At 42.2% G+C, this 6,853-nt stretch overlaps 1 long non-coding RNA gene across 2 annotated transcripts; it reads left to right on the forward strand.

The window, feature by feature from the left end:
• Positions 1–6,167, forward strand: LOC118360855 (uncharacterized). Of its 2 annotated transcripts, none has more exons than XR_004820931.2 (6): positions 1–142; positions 801–929; positions 1,413–1,474; positions 1,602–1,733; positions 2,007–2,106; positions 5,371–6,167. It is a non-coding gene; the product is annotated as an uncharacterized LOC118360855 (long non-coding RNA). The 2 variants fall into 2 exon arrangements; XR_004820930.2 differs by having other exon boundaries at positions 844–929.
• Positions 6,168–6,853: the final 686 nt, after the last annotated feature.

Consider the following 6,853-nt stretch of genomic DNA (forward strand, 5'->3'; position numbering starts at 1 on the left):
TGAACCCAGTTCCAGATGAGGTCCTGAGGCTCTGTGGGGCTACCCACCATGTCCCCCTACACCAGATCAGCGAATTCTATGGACAGACTACATAAACATAAATGGTACCATAGATCATTCATGATACATCGGGATGTGTGAGGTAATGTGCAACGTTAGTTCCGGTACTTTGGACAAATCACAATTTCACAGGTGTTAGCGTCTTGAATTCTGGAAGGTTAGGCGACATTTGGAACATGGACTTTCCCGTAACTTGCAAATTGAGTGAGTGGAGCACTTTGTTCCAGCAGGGAGGTTTTGTTCATCAGGTTCAGTCTGTAAGACCTGGGGCTTTGATGTTTTCACTCAGGTTCACATTCTTCTATGTCTATTGAATGCCTCCTTGTGGAGGAAGCACAACATGCTTCCCCTGCCTCCTAATCTTCCATCTCAAACATACTGTATTCCCACTACCCACAATCCTCTGGGTCTGGTGCTGGGCTCCCTGTCTTCATAAATGAGAGATTAGCTCTGTGTACAGGCCTCGCTCTCTGGGCACTGATTTCATTTTTTCCTCCTTGGAAAGAGAGTGGTTCCAGACATGGTGCCTCATTTCATTAGAGCTAGAAGCACCGGGTGGTAATATCATGTTTAGAAATAAGTATTTTATACCCATTTTGTAACTGCATTTCTTGCTAATCACACCCAATTTTAGAGCCATTGTAATATGTTGACGAGTGTGTTTATAAGCATACAAAACTGAGGGTTTATAAGTCAGTTTATAAGCATACAGTAAGTAGTTGACTTGTAATTGTCCATAGGATCTCAAAGTGAAGCAGTTAATGAACATCTTCTCCATCCCAGAGATGACCCTCCTGGCGGTGGCCAATGATTTCTTCATCTCCGACGACATTGAGTACGATCCTGAGCACCTCATCAAAGATGTCTCAGTGAGTGTCTCAGCACAATGCCTGTTTCTCATGCCATTTCTCACCCTGTGTAATGTTCTTTCACTCCCTCTTGCTGGTTTTATAAACCCTTTGCCTGGTTCATTTGACCGTTTGGGCACAGTGGGGATGTTCACCAGCAGGTTCAGCTGTCTGTCTACCTAGAGAGAGGTTGCCAGGGACTCAGACGTGTGGTTCTCATTCCACACTGGGGTGAAAGGGTTTAGGATACAGTTTGTCCCGCTCAGATTCACTTTGTCTGCCAGAGAAAGACGAGATCTAGCTCTCTATATCCTCCCTCATCAATTAGACTGGGTCTGAGTAGAGAGCGTGATATTCAAAACCTGAGTATAAGCATGTTGAATTTATAATTTTCTATGAGTACATACTATAGCTGAATTTAAGTATATTTATGTGCACTTACTGTTTGTGCTCCTTAAAGGCATATGGAAACATTGATGTTTTTATTGATGTTTTTATCCTCAGGAAGCCATTAGAATGGTTCACATCAAAGGTTACATGTACAAATGGATCATGCAGAGATCTGGGTGAGCAATGTTGGATTCTGTTTGTGATGTCCAGTCAAACACCTTTTCTTTTTTACGCCCGCAAAATGTAAAAGTTTGAATTGTTGTCGTTGTTGTGTACATTTCCCTCGTCTTCCCCCCTCCATAGAGAAGTACATTCTGCGAGGGGACGAGCCTTATGCTTTTCTGCAATGCCTGATCAGCCACGGGAAGAAAGTGTTCCTCATGAGGATGAAGACCTAGGGTCATATGTTGGATTGGATGACATATTGATTTGATGGTAAATTGACCATAATTAGGATAGACATTAAAGAGGATGAGTCATTCTCCTAATGTCAACCACTTATTTTGCATAAATACCGAACATGATTGATAGCGGAAGCACAAACACTGAAGTATCATTCAGCCAGAACAGTATTGCTGAATGGGAAGAGTAAGCACGAGCATATGTCATTCACAGTGAGCACCGTGTATTTTGATGAATGGAACGAGACACTGCTCTGTTGCTTTCTCTGTAAGATTGGCCCAATCGCTATGATTACTCTGATTGTAGGGATAAAGGCATGAGGTTCATGGTGGGGAGAGATTGGAGGGACTTCTTTGATGGGGTCATTGTCCAGGCAGACAAACCACATTTCTTCAATGACGGTGAAGTGAGTATGAAGTGTTTTTATGTGCCGTGTTGTCATGTGTTTATTGGAACCATATTCAAATCGCTGTCCAATGTTGCCCCTCTTACAGACCATCTCACAGACCATCTCACAGACCATCTCACAGACCATCTCACAGACCATCTCACAGACCATCTTACAGACCATCTCACAGACCATCTCACAGACCATCTCACAGACCATCTCACAGAACTTTTAGACGCTTAGATGGAAATGGGGACCTCTAGTGGGACAAAATAAACAGTCTGGACAAAGGACAGATGTACAAACAAGTCTGAACACCTTCACTATTAAACTACAATGCTTGTGACCTGATCCCCCCCATGAACATCATACAGAAACATTTGGTTGTTGTGTTCTGTATGACTTTCTGAGGCTGACAGGCTGGAGAGGGTCCAGTGTGCTCTACTTTGGGGACTGTCTCTATGTAACAGTATAACTTTAGTCCGTCCCATCGCCCATACCCGGGCTCAAACCAGGGACCCTCTGCACACATCAACAACAGTCACCCACGAAGCATCGTTACCCATCGCTCCACAAAAGCCACGGCCCTTGCAGAGCAAGGGGAACCACTACTTCAAGGTCTCAAAGCAAGTGACGTCACCGATTGAAACGCTATTTAGTGCGCACCACCGCTGACTAGCTAGCCGTTTCACATCTGTTACATCTATAGTGACTTAGCTGTGAGTGAATCTTTTATCTCACCATGTATATAGAGGCATGGAACACTGGTCACTTTAACAATGTTTACATACTGTTACTGTACAGTGCATTTCGGAATGTATTCAGACCCCTTGACTATTTCCATTATTTTTAAAAATATTACAGCCCTATTAGAATATGGATTAAATCGTTTTTTTCCCTTGATCAATCTACACACAATAACCCATAATGACAAAGCAAAAACAACTGAAATATCACATTGACATAACTATTCAGACCCTTTGGCATCAACAGCCTAGAGTCTTCTTGGGTATGACGGTATAAGCTTGGCACACCTGTATTTGGGGAGTTTCTCCCATTCTTCTCTGCCGATCCTCTCAAGCTCTGTCAGGTTGGATGGGGGGCGTCGCTGCACAGCTATTTTCAGGTCTCTCCAGAGATGTTCGATCGGGTTCAAGTCTGGCCTCTGGCTGGGCTACTCAAGGACATTCAGAGACTTGTCCCAAAGCCACTCCTGCATTGTCTTGAATGTGTGCTTAGGGTTGCTGTCCTGTTGGAAGGTGAACCTTCGCCCCAGTCTGAAGTCCTGAGTGCTCGATCCTGACTAGTCTCCCAGTCCCTGCCGCTGAAAAACATCCCCACAGTATGATGCTGCCAGCACCATGCTTCACCGTAGTGATGTTGCCAGGTTTCCTTCAGACTTGACACTTGGCATTCAGGCCAAAGAGTTCAATATTGGTTTCATCAGACCAGAGAATCTAGTTTCTCATGATTTGAGTCCTTCAGGTGCCTTTTGGTAAACTCCAAGCGGGCTGCCATGTGCCTTTTACTGAGGAGTGGCTTCCGTCTGGCCACTCTACTATAAATTCCTGATTGGTGGAGGGCTGTAAAGATGGTTGTCCCTCTGGAAGGTTCTCTCATCTCCACAGAGGAACTCTGGAGCGCTGTCAAGGTGACCATCGGGTTCTTGGTCACTTCCCTGACCAAGGCCCTTCTCTCCCAATTGCTCAGTTTGCCCAGGTGGCCAGCTCTTGGAAGAGTCTTGGTGGTTCCAAACTTCTTCAATTTCAGAATGATGGAGGCCACAGTGTTCTTGGGGAGCTTCAATGCTGCAGAAATGTTTTGTTCCCTTCCCCAGATCTGTGCCTCGACACAATCCTGTCTCTACGAGCAATTCCTTCGACCTCATGGCTTGGTTTTTACTCTTACATGCAATGTCAACTGTAGGACCTTATATAGACAGGTCTGTGCCTTTCAAAATCATGTCCAATCAATTTAATTTACCACAGGTGGACTCCAATAAAGTTGTCGAAACATCTCAAGGATGATCAATGGAAACAGGATGCATCTGTCTTTCTGTTTTTTATTTTTAATACATTTGCAAAAAATTGTAAAAAGCTATTTTCATTTTGTCATTATGGGTTATTGTGTGTAGGTTGATGAGGAAAACTATTGATTTAATCCATTTTAGAATAAGGCTGTAATGTAACAAAATGTGGAAAAGTCAAGGGGTCTGAATACTTTCCGAATACAGTATTCTAGTCATGGTTTATCCTATATAATTAATACTGTACGCACATTTTCTATTAATGTACTGACCATACCGACATACTTTATATTCTGGACTCTGACATTGCTCATGCTTATATTGCTTGTTCTGATATTATACTTTTTAAACTTTTTGGATTATGTGTATATTGTTTTTGCTAGATATTACTGCACTGTTGGAGCTAGAAATATAAGCATTTCGCTGCACCTGCGATAACATCTGCAAACTTTGATTTGATGGATGATTATAATGGTAAGCTACAGTAGGAACCAATGTACTAGACACATGTTGAAGTCATATGAACACAGTTATGAAACGTATGTTCATGCTGAGAGGTGAAACCCAAGACAGAAGCTAAGGGTGTATGCACATCAGTAAAATATGTTGAGTGAGATCTATTTCTCTTCATCAGATTTGGATGTGGTGTGGCCCAAGCCACATTCCTGCTTCATGAGTACAGCTATTAGAATACAGTAAATACCATTGCATATAGACAAACCAAATAAGGATAGCAATTCAAACTATACAGGAGCTTCTCATCTAAACCATATTCCACATAGTGTTGCACACTTGATTAATGCACTGATTCACAAATGTGTGGATATTTTAAAAGCCTTTCATTTTCAATGTGGCTAACAGAATAAAAATGCTGTCTATTGGTGTTAAGGTAATTCTTGCAGGGACATGTGGTGTGGGAGAGCCTGTCTTTACACTGTACCACTCAGACTGGAAGGATCTGAATCTAGATCTGTCTCTTTACACAGTATCTCTCCTGGACCTAGTTTGTGTCGTCAGTGTAGGTTAAAGAGGCCCTAACTCTGGTGAACAAAATACTATTATCTTTTATTCTATTCTTTCACTCACTAATTAAACCTTGGCACATACTGTCCTTTACATGGTATTCTCCCTCTTCTAGGACCGTGTCCCCCCTTTTCAGACTAAGAACAAAGAACCTGTTCAACATGGCCTCCATCAGCTGTGTGCTAAATTACAACCTCTCCTATACCTTCTACCCCCTATGCATCCCTCTACAGCATGAGGTGCCCCTGTGGATGGACCAGATTTGCAGTGGCTGCATGAAGAGCCCTTTCCTAGAGGAGATGGCCCACATCTGCTGAGCCAACAATGTGTTGTCATTGCTGGGTTCTCAACATGGACATTCACAAAGCAGCCCACTAGAGGGCACTGTAGATCAGTATTATTCAGAGAATAAGCTTAGGTTATTGCTATTTCTGTAATTGAATACTGTGAGTAGTATTATGGCCTATATAGGAGTTACTCTCTGGCAGATCTAAGTGAACCAATAATAGACATGAACTTCAGAAACCTTTAACTTAAACACCCTTCATTGTACATGTTTGTTATTAACTAATGGGTCATACACCCATCCCTGTATGACTGGCAAACAAAATATCTGGTTGCATTTGATGACCAGCATGCAAAGACCGATGCAGCATGTGCCCATCATGGACACATGTCTATTTCGTGATGAAGACATAGCACGTACTGTATGTTAACAATGTATGTTCAAAATACTATAGCTGCTTTTAAAAACCTGTTTTTGTGCTTGTATACATTCAATAGAATATGGCTAAATTTAAACAATTGTGTCACTGTTGTAACCTTTTTCATTTGTGATGATGTTGCATGTGTAGCCTATTGATTGTTGACGGATCCAATTCAAGCTCTCATGTCCATAAAAATGTAATTGTGCATTGGAAGAACAAGAAGTTAGACAATCAAAATCTGTAAATCAAGAAATGTGTATGAACTATTGAGGTAGGCATCTATTCAAATTGATTTGAGCTATCACATACAGTTATCTACTAAAATAAAGGAAACACTTGAGTAAATGAGGGGTACAGAGTATATTTAACACAGGTGTGGTTCCCCCAAATTAATTAAGCAATTAACATCCCATCATGCTTATGGTCATGTATTAAAATGCCCAGTTGCCCGTTATTTAGTCTACCATGACTAGAAGAAGAGATCCCAGGGACTTTGAAAGAGGGTCTCAAAGGGACATAGGGGGTTTAAATTGTGTGTGTGTGTGTGTGTGTGTGTGTGTGTGTGTGTGTGTCTCAGTGACCAGATCTCAAACCAGTTGAACACTTATGGGAGATCCTGGAGCGACGCCCGAGACAGAATTTTCCACCACCATCAACAAAACACCAAATGATGGAATTTCCTTGTGGAAGAACGGCGTCACATCCCTCCAGTAGAGTTCCAGACATTGTAGAATCTATGCCAAGGCACATTGAAGCTATTCTGTAGCCGATACACTGAAGGCACTTCAGTTTTTCCCAGATTATGCATTTTAAAATGTCATTATGGCTGACTGAGAAAAACCAACTGTTCCACTACCAAGAGCTGGCTCTCAACTGTTATTGAAGCTCCTGTATGATAAGCTGAAGGCATTGACTATTTTGCACATTCTTCTTGAAAATGATTTCATTGGCTGATGGTTGCGCGTCACTAGGCAGCAAGCACCTCATCATCATCATCCTGAGCAGAGTA

This window comes from Oncorhynchus keta, chromosome 28 (assembly GCF_023373465.1).
Source record: "Oncorhynchus keta strain PuntledgeMale-10-30-2019 chromosome 28, Oket_V2, whole genome shotgun sequence".
NCBI lineage: Eukaryota > Metazoa > Chordata > Actinopteri > Salmoniformes > Salmonidae > Oncorhynchus > Oncorhynchus keta.